Source organism: Chelonoidis abingdonii, chromosome 2 (genome assembly GCF_003597395.2).
Source record: "Chelonoidis abingdonii isolate Lonesome George chromosome 2, CheloAbing_2.0, whole genome shotgun sequence".
Lineage (NCBI taxonomy): Eukaryota > Metazoa > Chordata > Testudines > Testudinidae > Chelonoidis > Chelonoidis abingdonii.
In genome coordinates this window covers 263,394,763-263,409,107 of record NC_133770.1, presented here as the reverse complement: position 1 = coordinate 263,409,107, position 14,345 = coordinate 263,394,763, and the positions used below count along the sequence as shown (strand labels likewise).

Here is a 14,345-nt window from a genome sequence, read left to right as displayed (position 1 = left end):
AGCCATTGAGCAATTCTGGGGATGAGGAACTAAGGAAGTCCCCAAGGGAAAAAAAAGTGTTACTGGGGAGCATTACAGAGTGAGGGAGTGAACACCTATTAAGATCTGGGGGTGGACACAAGGAAAAAACACTAACTATTGCCTGAGAAGTTGCAGAATGGTGGTCGAGTATGCATTTGGCCATGTGAAAGGCAGATACCACTGTTCACGGAATAGGTTGGAAGTGGCAGAAAAAATATTCTGACCATTATAACTGCATGTTGTGTTCTACAGGATATTTGCGAGAGCAAGGGAGAAAGTGTTCTTGGTGGGTGGGAGGCAGAGGTATGGATACTTGCTTGGAAGTTCAAGCAGCCATTTAGGCTTCCCACAGAAAATGCTAACAGCCAGGGGAATGCTGATGGAGATGCCTATCATTTGTATTTTGAGTCTTACACCTGAGCATGTTAGTATGTGGAAAGGAGAGTTGGGAAAAATACATTGTGAGCACTGGGGTGCTGTGTATCGGTGATGGAAGTGAAACATTCATAGGATTTTACAAAAGTACCTAGGGAAGTATTTCAGCTTTATTTAAATAAATTTCAATTAAGTGCAATGATGACACATAACGGATGCGTTGTAAGCTGTTTTTATTATGAAAGAACAATAAACCCAAAATAAAGGTTTTATTAAACCAATAGAAAAATATGTATTTTGCAAATAAATTTAAACAATCTACTAATTTCCCAATAAAGCCAACCTTTAATCAAAGCAACAGTGCAAACAGAACTGAAAGTGCAACAATAAGAATACTGTAAATAGGAAAAAAACTGGGGAGGGAGGGAGTTAAAGTTACAGATGTGTATGTGACTTCCATCTGGCTCTTCTTCTCGGCAAGGGTTCTTCAGTGGAGTGTTGTGGCTCAAAGATTTCAGGGGCATTGCAGGGCTCAAAAGAGCTTGGCTTTCAGGTGTAGAGTTCTTGGTGCCCAGAGGTTGGTTCTGAGAGAACAGCATCAGGAGCACTGCTGGGGGTAGTTTGGTGGGAAGGAGTTGTTGCTGGTCCCCGTACTTAGTATTGCCCATAGGCTGATGGACTCATCTGGGTCCATGACTGCAGGACCTGCTGGCCAAGCAAGAGCATGTTTTCGAGGATAGTATATTCTGGCTCAAAATGGCAACCACGAGTTATCGCTACAGCTCTCTGTCTTTTTCCATGCTGTCCTTGTCCAATGCCACAATTTCCTGGGAAAACTGCATTTCTTTCTCCCTCTGGGTCCTCATATACAGCTTCCACGTCTCAGACAATCTGGTTTTCCTATGGGACTCTGCCATAAATTCTGAAAACTTTTCATCCCAAGTCTTCCCCTCTCTCCTCTTCAGGTTAGCCAGTGTCTCAGCAGCATATAGAGACCCTGTCCTTGAGAGTCTGGCCATTGCAGGTGCTGTGAGAGTTTGGGGAAAAGAACTGCTTACTGTTTATATTCCAGACTGGCCATGGTAGCATTTCTTATATAGCTACATGTGATTAGCTCCCTGAAACTCTTCCCTGTCTTGGGAGAATCTCTCAGATGGTAAATGATCTACATGTGAGGAGGAAGAGGCGGCTGCTTGGTACATTGGGATTTCTGTATATGCTGTTTGGGGATGAAGGAGTTGGAGTTATGTTCTCATTTTGTTTGTGCACTAGAAGCACTTTACGATATGAGTTAAAGGAGATTTATGGCAGGGCATGGAGATGAATTGGACAGTAATCCCCTCTACATCCCCTTTAGGGTCTCAATGTTGTGCTGAGGTGAGTGACTAGGAAGTACAGAATGGTTTTATTCAAAAAAGGCAAGAAGCAGACCAGCAAGATATACTGTGAAGATTTTCAACCAGGATAGGCCTCCTAGATGTGTGCAGGAGTGGGAAGGCCTTGCAAGCTATACCAAGGAGGGGGCGCACAGCTCTACACTATCATGTGCAAAACAAATGGAGCAAATCCTCAGTATTCAGTTCTGCTGTATCTCTCTTGCAAACATGGAGAAAGTGCAGAGAAAAACAGAGAGTCTTGTAATGATTGTCAGCTTGAATGTGTGTCACAGGGCATTTATATCTCAGCAGGGAGTAGTATTGTTTACACCTTTACCCAGGTATGCAATATGAATTTCTCTCTCACTAATCAAACACTATGAATAATAACCAAACTTCTTCTCCCATAACCACTGTCTTAGTAAACTGTTGCCTTTTACCCAAATGAATGCTTTTGTTATTTGAATCTGCTGGAGGAGATGGTGGCGGTGTGGTGTAAGACTGCAGCTGCACCATGATGACAGCCCCCATTTTGAGACGGCAGAAAGGGGAAGGGGATGTTCCATCTCTCAAGACAGATGATGGGAAGGAAAACAGGCAAATGGGCAAAATTGCCCTCCACGCCATAGACCTGTAAACAATTGATAGCTGTGGCATTAGCATGCCGCAGAAGCCAATTGCCAGGTGGAGCAGCTGCCATTTTGAAAACACGCAGGGGGCGGGTGGAGCCGAACAGACAGCATGGGTTGAAGGAGGGAGGTGGGGGCTGGATACTCTGAAGGGCTCCTTGTTCACATCCACCTACAATGGCAGCAGTCCTGGCACAGTGTTCCCTCTAATTTTTTACATCCATGTGTGGAATGAATTTTGTTATGTGCACCAATACATCACCTTCATTTTGGTGCACATAACAAAATTCATGTGGTGGGGGTGGGGCCGAGGGGTTCAGAGTGTGGGAGGGGACTCAGGGCTGGGGCAGAGGGTTGAGGCGTGGGGGGAGGTGAGGGCTCTTGCTGGGGGGGGGTAGGTCTGGGGATGAGAGGTTTGGGGTGCACGAGGGGGCTCAGGCAGAGGGTTGAGTGCAGGGAGTGAGGGCTCCGTCTAGGGGTTGTCAAAGTTAGACTCAGGACTCACAGTTTGTCAGACCACTCTGTTTTATTAGCACAGCACTCTGCTAATAACATCCAGATAATGTGAGCACCATGCAAGACACAAACTATCTTATTTATGCAGATAAAAGGGCGAGCACTGAACAAGATAACAAAGGAAGCAGAATCTGATAAGTTTACCTGGGCTAGGCATGCATATCTTATTTCCTTACTAACTATTACCGATCTTCTGTTAATGTTTTGCCATTAGCACCCTTGTTTATGCCTAATGTTTCTTTTCCTGGCACCTGTATTTCAACATTTCTTATTTCTGCTTAAAGGTACATACAACATTTCTTTAATCCATTCTTATTTTTAAAATATAATTCATTCTACTTTCACTGGGTGAAGGCCCTGGGATGGGATGGGGGATGAGGGTGCAGGCTGTCCCAGAGTTGCGGCAGGGAGAGAAAACTCCCCCTATCCCTCTCTCACCACAGCGGCTGGAGGCCAGGGGAGGGACTCCTCTCCCTGGCAGCTCCCACAGCCCTCGGAGGGACTCCTCTCCCCAGCAGCTCCGATGGGCATGGGCCAAGGGAGGGGCTCTTCTCTCCCAGCTGTGGCAAGTTTGGGACAGGTCCATGCTGGGGCTGGCTGGAGGGGCGCCTCTCCCCACCCGCTGCAGCAAGTCCGTGCTGGGAGAGAAGCATCTCTCCCCACCGCAGCCCTGAGCCCCTTTGCGGCTTAATAGGCAGCTGCACAGCCATGAAGCTTAGAAGAAACTTAGGTCCTGGGACATCAGAACTGAAGCCACAATGCCAGTATAGCACAATAGTAAAAAAAATAATGAATTATAGATACTAACATGCTGAGGTTCCTTCCAGGGAATCTACCTCTATGATTCTGGCCGGGACTTGGCTCAGCTGATGCAGAGCAGGAATCAGAGTCAGATGCAGTAGGGGCTAGTCTAGGGCTGGCTTTCCAATTGGCTGTCATTGGGGTCCTGAGTCCCAAAAAGATCCTGGCTGTCAGTGGACAGCTCCGCTCTGGCATCCTCCTGCTCAGACCCTGATAGATTTTGCCAGTTGGCCCCAGTGAGGGTAACATGAGGGCAGAAGGTTCAAAATTGGGCCTGGGGCGGGTTGTACTATAATTGTCTAGAATACTGTCCAAGTCATCAAAAACCTGACAGGTCACATGTACCCCGCTGGACTGTCTCCTCTGTCCCTTGTATCAATGCATTTTCTCCTGAGCTGCTTGTTCTTTATCTAACACTGGTCAACATCCTGGTCATGACCACTCACAGACACATGTTTTACAAAGTCCCTAGAAAAGTATTTTTTCGGTCGCTGGTCACAAGAGCTTCCTGAAAAGAGACTTCTCCCGGATGGCAATGAAATCCAGGGGCTCAGCAAAGCTCCAAGCAGCTTCACAAGGCATGCTGTGGGGTTTCCAGTATGTTATTGCATTTGTATCACAAGAATGCCTATAGACTGGGATTAGGAGCAAGTGGGCCACAGCTGACTCTGGGCCAGCTTTTAAACTTGGGAGAGTAGTGTTGTCCTGGGAACTTGACACCAGAGCAGGGAGGGCACACAGGAAAACAGACATCTGTAAGTCACCCTGCAAAGCACTGTGAGATAACTGTTGGAAGCATGAAAAAAGTGATGTGCAGCACTTACGTCCACACAAACAATAGACAAAACTAGTTCAATCTGAAGCAAACAAAGTCCACTTTGTAAGAGTACTCCAGATAAATGCAGAGTTAATGCACAACGATGGACTGGGTCATGTGTATATAAGCATTTTCAAACCAGAAACTCAATATGATCTGATTTAAAACCGCCATGTAGACAAACCTGTATCAACAGCAACCAGAAACTATATATTACAGGAGCCACAGAGTGAAACATAGGGTCACTTTATCAGTGACCAGCAAAATTAACACCACAGTTTACTAGGCTCTCTTATTCATAATCCTACGAGTGACTGAATATGACCTTCTAGTAGAAAATGTGTTGCATCTCTGTTTTCATGGTTAATCAACATGGCTCCTAGCTTCTGTGACAGATCAACCTTCATCTGTCAGCAATTTATATTTGCTATAGAGAAGAAATAATTCTTCAGAGAAAATTATTAGAAAATAGGAGCACTGTATCTTTGTTTAAGGGTGTGCGAGAGAACAAAACACCATATTCACCTCCCACCCTTCAGGTATCTCCACCTTTCTTGGCTGAAATCCTTCTGGATACTAATTAGGCTTCCATTGATTTGACTGACAGTGTTGCATGACAATTTTTTAAATTAGTTTCAGCTGGAAAAAGCTCAAATGATCTTTATAGAAAAATGAAACCAAACACTATTTTGCCCAGGCCAAAAGGAACCAATTTTTTTCCTCCAAGTGCACTTGTGAACTCCATGTCAATATAATAATACAGTCTCACTTCAAAGTTCTATCTATAGGGGACATCTGCCTAAGACAAGGGGGCATTGCTGCAGCTTAGTGTAGTGGCACTCAAGTGACTGACACGGTACCATAAAGTTGCAAGCAGGTAATTCTCAAATTTCTCATTTCTGACCTATATATCAGACCCTGCTTAGATTAACTTTACCAAGACATACATAGACATTCACATCGACATTCATACCATTGTATTGTTTTGATATGACTTTCTCTACTTCCAGTAAATCATGTTTTAATAAAATCCATGAAGTCAGCCTATATTATGCGGGAAATTCAGTCTGTCTTCAAAGAAGTAAACACACACAACCACTCCATAATCAAAAAGCACATAGAGGACAATTGTTTTATGCTGATCACCAAAGGTACATCTTCCTCTTAAAGTATTGCTAGGCATATAAATTATAACCATCTTGTTTACAATATTTACAGACAATTACATAAATACCAAGTCCTGAATTGCACAAGTTACTTGGTGAGAACAGAAGGTAGTGGAGTGGTGAAAAATCACATGTAGGATTGAAGACACGTGTGTATATAAAAACATGTTGTGCTTCACATTTATTACAATCTTTTGCAAGCTTTACCAAACTAATTATCTTTTTCAATTTTGAGATAACTACTGATTTTTGAAAACTCATTAAACTTTCAAAATGCATTTATTTTCTCTTGTATTTATTTACAAGCATTTTTTTTGCATTCAACATTGTAATATCTGAATACCTCACAACACTCCTGAGAAGCAAGGAATAATTCCTGTCTTTTGGACAGAGAAAATGATGAACAGAGGTTAAGTGACTTGTCCAAATCCACAAAGGAAGCCCTATGACAGTACTAGGAATGGAACTAAAGGCTCAACTTAATCTTGTGCCCTAACCACAAGCCCATTCCTTGCCTTCTCCCCCAGAGTGACTGACCCCTAGACCACATCTCACAAAGTTTAAAGGTATGCTGGATAGGATCCTTTACTGTAGTACAGGGGCACGACTAATGATGTTTGGGTAACCTTAAATGCCTATTTCTACACTTCCTAAAGGTTAGTTTTTCCTTTTTAAAGAGAAAGCTAAAAGTTGCTTGTCCAGTTTAATATTTTGTAGTGGTGATATATGATAAAACAGTGTTAATACAGATTTCCTCCCCTCTATTTATTTTTACTTTAGAGCAAAAATAGTTCAGCTGTTTCTGTGAACTAGAGGAAAATAAATCATTTCGATTAAAATTCTTACAACTATTTAACTGAGATGCTGTAGCATATCTATGTGTTGGAGCAAGGATTTGAAATATGGAAGAGGATCACCCTGTGTCCAGAGAGGTTCCTTTACACTGCCCCCATGAAAATCAACTTCTGAGATGTAAATCTATAAAAATCCATTTGCATATTCTCAGTAGAGGTTTGTTAAGGGCTGGCAGCCAAATGTAGTGAACATTCCATTTCTACTGAGTACTGCTCAGCTCTGGGGTGAAGCAGACTTTTTTTTGCAATTTCTTCTGACTGCCAGGTCATTATTGTGTTGGGTAATGAACCTGAGAACAAGGAAGGTAAGTCTTTACATTACATTACTTTACTTTACATTACAAGCACTGAAGCAGCACAGTACAGCAACACCACTGAAGCACAGACATGTCAGAGTGACAGAAGGTTTTTCCCATCACTGTAGTAAATTCACCCCCTTGAGAGGTGGTACCTAGGTTGGCACAAACATTCATCATGAACCTAGTGGTGCCTACAGTGTTGCTTAGGTTGGCTTCTGTGACGTTATTGACGTGAACTGTGACTGTATAAATCATTGTTGCAACCAAGGTCCTATAGTTGCACCAAATCTTGTACAGAGGACAAGTAAGGTGTCTATGAAAAGGTTGTAATTTGCTGGTTATGATTATGATGTCTGTATATGTGTAGCATTTTTGCATGTGAAGTTATGAATATGGGCTATGTCCTTGTATCTCAATGTGTTTGATGCTAAGTAGCATTAGTGAAGCATTTGATTAGCTTCTTGAGAAAAAATTCTTCAGATTAAGTGCCCAATCAAGAAAGACTTAACTGACAATGGACCTTGGGAGACACCAATCCACATCTGGGGGCCTTCCTGGAGACGTTCAAGGTAACATGTGAGCAATGGCTGTTCTACCTGCAAAGAACTGAGTCATGCAGGAACATGTGACTTGCCCATGTGACTCCAAACTCCATCTTGCTGCTTTGATTTTCCACAGTAAGAACAAAGGGGTCCTTCCACATGGCAGAGGATATAAAAGGCCCTGGAAACCCCTCCATTTGGTCTTCAATCCTGCTTCTAACCTCTGGAGGAACTCTGCTTGAAATTGAAGCTCTGAACAAAGGACTGAACACCACATACAATCTGAGATGTTTGTACTCCAGAGACTTGATTGGTTTAAATCAGCAGTAATCCCATCAAGCCTAAAACAAGCCTAAATTAAGAACTTTGCAATTGTTGGATGTATTTGATTCCATTTAACCAATTTTAACTCCCATCTATCTTTCTTTTTTTGAATAAACCTTTAGATTTTAGATTCTAAAGGATTGGCAACAGCATGATTTGTGGGTAAGATCTGACTTGTATATTGACCTGGGTCTGGGGCTTGGTTCTTTGGGATTGGGAGAACCTTTTTCCTTTTACTGGGTATCGGTTTTCATAACCATTCATCTCCATAAGGAGTGGTGCTGGTGGTGATACTGGGAAACTGGAGAGTCTGAGGGAATTGCTTGTATGACTTCTGGTTAGGTAAAACTGAAGTCCTCTCTGTTTGGCTGGTTTGGTGTGCCTTAGTAGTGAAGGACCCCAACCTTCGACTGTGACTGCCCTGCTCTAAGCAATTTGTCCTAAATTGATACTCTCAGTAGTGTCCCGCCAAAGGCCGCTTTGTTACAGCTTCACTTTTTCACATCTCTAAAGAATGTGACTATGTCAACTTCAGTTTTAGGTTTAGATCAGGCCAGAGTGCATCTCCTGTGTTCCCAGTACTCCCCTGCTGATTCCAAGGCAGTATGGAGGAGGAGGAGAAAGCAAGTTGACTCAGATACAGAGGGGTGAGAAGCAGGAACTGGTTAGCGGGAATGGAACAGGGTGGTATAGAAGCAGGGGAATAGAGAAAAGGAGACACTGGAGAATAGGGAAGAAGGGGGGAGGCTAGTGGGGACAGAAGCGGGAGGGTCTGTAGCACACAGTTGAACATACTCATCTTCAAAACTTGGAATGAAACTGAAGATTCTTGAGTTACATTATTTCTCTGTTATCAGTAAATATCTCTGAAAACCACTGGCAAAAACTAGCAGTCAGAAATATGGTTGCTCATGCAACATTAATTTGTATTCCTTGTATAAGGTATTAGGATAGCCCTCAATTACTTGACCACATTTTTTTCCCACAGGACCCTTGCCTCATACACAGGATGGGTCGTACTTAGACTAATCAGGGTTGTGTAGTAAAGAAGGCTGTTGTCTGTAAGACCCTTGCCTTGTTTGTTGTGGAAGTTGGAAGGTATGTAGTGAATGAGGAAGGGAACTGCAGGAAGAGAGAGGATGGTTTTGTGATTAAGGCAGTGAATGCTACCAATGAGAATTAGATTCGATCCCTGCCTTTCAGTCCCCAGGTGATGCTGGGTAAGCCCCACAAACTGAATTTTCACAGCTGGCAACAGTATTGCTCATTTTCTGAGTATCCTATTTGAGAAAACTTGTGCCAGGTTTGCACAAGTGGTGAACACCTATAGTTACAACTGAAGTCAGTAGGAGCCATGCTTCAGAGTGCTATTAAATGCTAAGTACTCTGAAAAGTCAAGCCATGGCTTCTCAAATTGGGCATCCAAAATTTTTGCTCTCTTATCTCGTTGCCTAAGTTCCCCATTTCTAAAATGGGGATAACAAACCACTTCAATTTACTGGCATGTTTAATGAATGTCTTTTATGCTTATGAAGTGTTCATGCTACAGTGAGCACCAACAAAAGACTCCTTGAGGAAATTACTAAAGCTGTGTCTACAATTACAAGCTTACAGTGGCACAATTGTACCGATACAGCTCTGATGCTGTAAGAGCGCTCGTGTAGCCATGTTATGCTGATGGGAGACAGCACTCTGGTCAACATAACACCAGCTCAATGAGTGGCAGAATCTGTCAACGGGAGAGCGTCCCCCACCAGAATAGCACTATGCACGAGCGCTTATGCCAGCAAAACTTATGTCACTCTCGGGGGGGAGGGAAAGTTCACACCCCTGAGTGATAAAAATTTTGCTGCTATAAATGCTGGTATAGACATGGCCTAATTCTGTACTCAATACAGAGCTTGGATGGTATATAATAAATACGGAATGGGACAACATACAGAATGATGAGGATAAAAAAATTAAATAGTTACTAGAACTGACTAAACTCGCAATTTTTGGTTCATAAGAATTGAAATCTGGGTTCATTCCACACTAGAACAAACCAAAATTTCTCAATGAATCAAGAATTTTGTTTTGCAAACACTGAATTATAATGCTTCCTACATGAAGGTAAATGAATTAATTTTTGCTGGAACATTTCTGACCAGCAACACATTCAGTGAGCATAGTCTCTCCTCTGCACCGAATGAGGCTAGGGTTCTGTGGAAAAAATTGCGTGTGATTATGTACTAAGTCTGCATCAAAGTCTACACAAAAGGGTGGCTTAATTACGGTTGCATGGGCAACTTTAAATTTGGCATTTCCTAATTTAAGTGCTTGACTTTGCAATTTTAGCACTCTTAGATTTGTATAGTGTATGCATACATACACTATAGTTTCATCACTATACCTTTACTTTAGAATTAAAGATTAAAAACAGCAAAAAATAACTACTATAATGTAAATTAGCATGTAAATATAATTGGATTGTATCTGTTTTAATACATCTGACTATCTTATTTCTTCCAAATACATCTGTAAACAAGATTGTACTTATGTCTGTTCTGTTGTAAAATAAAACCAGAAATCTTCATTTATTCTTAAATCTGGATTAAAACAATTTCATTGACAAATTATCACTACTAACATGCAATAATAGGTTATCACATTACACTGTTTGAATAGTCAGTTGCCTAAATTATAATTTCTCCATTACAAAATTCAGTGTCTTCATGGGAGGACTAACTCCCCTCCTCCCCAGCTCTAGATACAATTCTTTTGGTTGGTTAAGGATTCTCACCCTAGCAAAATCACTCTTAACATGTGGCAGCAAAGACTACAAATAATCACTCCTGCAGCTCTATTTAGGGCTCAAGATGACAGATGTTGGTGAAAGGAAATGAAAACAAGATTTCAAATCGTGGGCTCTTACTCTTTCCCCTGAAACTATGTAAAGAAGGGGGAGGGAGTGAAACACTAATACTAATAAAAAACAAGTAGTATATCTAAGACTACTGGGAAGCAAATGCTTCTTAGCCTATGATATTTTAGGTATGTGTGCTGCAATGAACACAGCAGCCCATTTAAGCAGTTTTTCAACGAGAATCTGAAATTTCATTTAATTATCTTAACAGAGTAAAAAAGACAAGACTATACAATTCTAAATGAATGCTGGATCCTCCACTTCTAAAATGGAGGATGTTTATAAAGAGGAAGTTTGGATTTTTTATGAGTACTGTCATACAGCCTTTCTAAACTGCATCCATGGTGTTTGCACCAGTTATTTCTTCCCATAATTAATGCCTTATGTGTTGAAGATCAGGACAGTGGTTTTTGATAGGATCCTAATAAAACGTTAGAGAACTGAGCTGTTTTTTACGATCCAAAAATGCCCAGATGTGGTATTAAGTCTTCGGTACCTAAATCAGAAACACAGCAAACTGTGATAACAGAAATTCTGTGAAACAGTCTAACTTAACTGATCAAAATTAAAATTTGTAGGTTAAGTAAAAGCAATAGACTAATCATATAGAACAACTAGAGCAGAAACGGATATCTTGCCTACACTAGAAAGGTTTGCCAGTATTGCTACACACACATCTTATCCTGCCAAAGTTCTTTTGCTGGTATAGCTTATATTACACCAATCCTCAAAAGGACTTTTTGCCAGTATAACTGCATCTACATAGGGCTTTTGCTGGCATAGTTGTGTCAATCAGAAGTGTCATCCCCCCTCCCCCACACACACTGTTGTTAACCAACATAGCTGTAACAGCAAACCTTAAGTGTTAACCAAGCCTTAATGTGATACAACAGAATGATAAAGTCCAGCAGTAAAACTGAGAGACTCAATAATATGAAATCCAACCTGCCTGGAACACAAATTCTCAACCAGTAAAACTGATTTCTGGAGAATGAGGCAAACGCCCATAATTTGATTAAAAACCAATCTACCTTTAAATTTTTAAAACAATAGCTACTGGCATTATTAAAATAGAATCCAAAGTAAAATTCAATTTATTTTGAACAGATTTCTTAGGTACCAAGATGGGGGCAAAATAGTTTAGCAAAACCAGTTAGTACTTATTCTCAGTTTTTAGACTGGAAGATATTATCAATAATTTGCTAGCATTAGGATATCACATTAAACAACTTAATCTGTAGTCCCATGCAAAGGAAAAATAACTCCTCCTCCTTAAGCAGGCACTTATGAACAAAAATGATGAGGTAGGCTGCTGTATACTGCAAATCTTTGAACAAGATGCGGTGGAGAACTGTAAATCCAAAGGACAAAATGCTCCACACTTGGGTCTAGAACCACAAAATGACTTAGGCACTTAAAGTGGCAGTTCAGTGCCTAAATTCAACATTCCACTGTGTATAAATAATTGAACACACACTGGAACAGGGAGGAATATGGATCTCCAATACATTCCAGGTGAATGCTCTAACCACTGACCTGAAAGTTATGAGGAGGCACCACCACCTCTTCTGGTATTTCTTGAAAAATAAAAAATTAAAAACAGCTCAGGCACCTAACTCCAGGAGAGGTTTCATGACTATGAATTCACATGGAAATAGGTGCCTAACTCCCTCTGAGGGGCAGAGTTCAGGTCCCAACCCTTTCCTCATAATTTCCTATTGGCTGGCTGAAGCAGGTCTCTGCTCAACTTGCTGACTTTAGTGGGAAAGTTTTTTAGAGGCCTCTCTCTCCATGCATTAGGTAAAGATCCTGGGTGCCTAATTCAGGACTGTGGATGTCACTAGGTAGCAAAGTGCTACAACTCTTGAGCGTTGCAATGCTTAAATCACCAGCTCTAGCCCTGGGTGCATAAAGTTAGATGCCTAAAGAAGTGGTCTATTTTTCAGTGCTGGGAGCTGCAAATGCCTTAAAAAAAAAAATCAGGCCACCTAGTTAAGGACCCAACTTTAAGCACTTAAAATTGAAGAAAAATTGCCTAAGGTTGTAGCACAGTTGACAATTTTCACGTGATAAATAAGCACCCCCAACTTTCACAATAAGCCAAAAATCAAACAAATCCCATTTCAAAACAAGGCAAAAACAAGCCAATCCCTAAGAACCCCAACACTCTATGTGACTAGATCCCCCTGGCATGCAGTCTGGCACTGTACTGGGCCTGCTGTGCACCCCTGAATTTCTCTCCCCCCCCCTCGCCCATGCTTGCCGATCACATAGCTCTAAATATCCCCACTGTTTTCACCTGTTACTGTTTTTAGCTGCTTTTGAATGTAGTTTATTTACCTACTCCTAATTTCCCGTGTTATCAATTGCGTAGTTTCCACAAGGGTGCTGTATAATCAATCATGCTTGCCTAGGAGCTCAATCTAGGTCAAGAGTCCGAGAACTGCAGCCTTGCGGGTTGAATGTGGGCAGAAGCAGGGCATGGCCAAACTCTAGCCCACGGTGGGTCAGGGGAGGGTCTCTGCCTGCAAAGCCGTTTGAGCCCAACGCCCTCGCAAGGCGTTACCGCCCCAGCCTGATGGCGCCATGGGAACACACGCAGGCAAGGCAGACGCAGGCAAACGTCACCGCCAGCGCCGTGTACCCCAGGCCGGGGAACAGAGGACGACGGAGCCCCCCTGGGCAGCCTTGTCCTTCAGCAGACGGGGAGCCCCGGAGCAGAATGGGGCTGGAGATGCGGCCGAGCACCACAGGCCGGCACCAGATCACCCAGGTGCTCCCACAGTGCAACCGCCTCAGCCGCGCGCACAGCCCCTCCTCCCGCCTAGGCGGCTCAGAGAACAGCACCACCCCTACGTGAAACGGCTCCCTCATAGGGCGCGCGCGGGAGAAGGACACGAGCCACAGCTCAGCAGAAACCTCCTACCCACCCAGAGCAGAGACAGACCCCGCACACGCGTACTAGGGCCTTCCGGCTCACACCACGCGCGACGCCAGCTCTCAGTCCTGTCACGGCGCGTGCGCGGTCAGTATCTTCCTGACCTCCCTTGCTGTTCAGTACACACACGCACACTTACTTCTCTAGCGCATGCGCTCTCTTCTGTCTCTAGCACTATGCACGCACTCTCGAGATCCTTAGCCAATACCCGTATCTAGACAGCTTGACTTTCAGCAGCGCACGCGCTTTACGTCTCATCAGTCGTCACACATCTGTACTGCGCATGCGCTCTCTAGCTAGTTCGTTCTCTCCGCTTTGCACGTGTACGGTCGTCCCCGCTGTTGTCACTTAGCGCATGCGCTCTCGTCCACTTCCCCTTCCCCCCCCGCCCGGCTTTCTCCTGCGTTCAATCTGTCGTCCGCTCCCTCTTCGGCGCATGCGGATTTCCCTAACTCTCCCTGTTGCGCTCAGACGCTGTCCGCGTCTCCAGTCCCCTGTGCTGGCGCCTGCGCTTTGCTTGCGGTCGGTGCGTGGCGTGCAGTACGGTGGGGGCGGGCGGGGGCGGGGCGGGTATATATAGTGCGCGGCCGGGGCGGTGGCCTCCCCCTTGTCCCCCGGCCGCTGTTGGTGGTGTGTGCGCAGTGCGTGTGCTCCGGCCCCCCGGACACACCGGCCCGGCCCCGCCGCACCATTTATTACTAAAAATACTTAAAAAATCCAAAAAAAATCCAAAAATCCTGAAAAACCCATAAAAATCCCCCCGAAACCGGCCGGTTTGATAT

General features: G+C 43.4%; 1 long non-coding RNA gene across 2 annotated transcripts in view; it reads right to left on the bottom strand.

Moving 5' to 3' along the window:
* The window catches only part of LOC142046400 (uncharacterized), a 109,126-nt gene extending 95,131 nt beyond the window's left edge, over window positions 1-13,995 (bottom strand). For both annotated transcript variants that reach the window (XR_012655379.1, XR_012655378.1), the window contains exon 1: window positions 13,703-13,995. This is a non-coding gene — a long non-coding RNA (uncharacterized LOC142046400). The remainder of the gene's footprint in view (window positions 1-13,702) is intronic.
* Window positions 13,996-14,345: the final 350 nt, after the last annotated feature.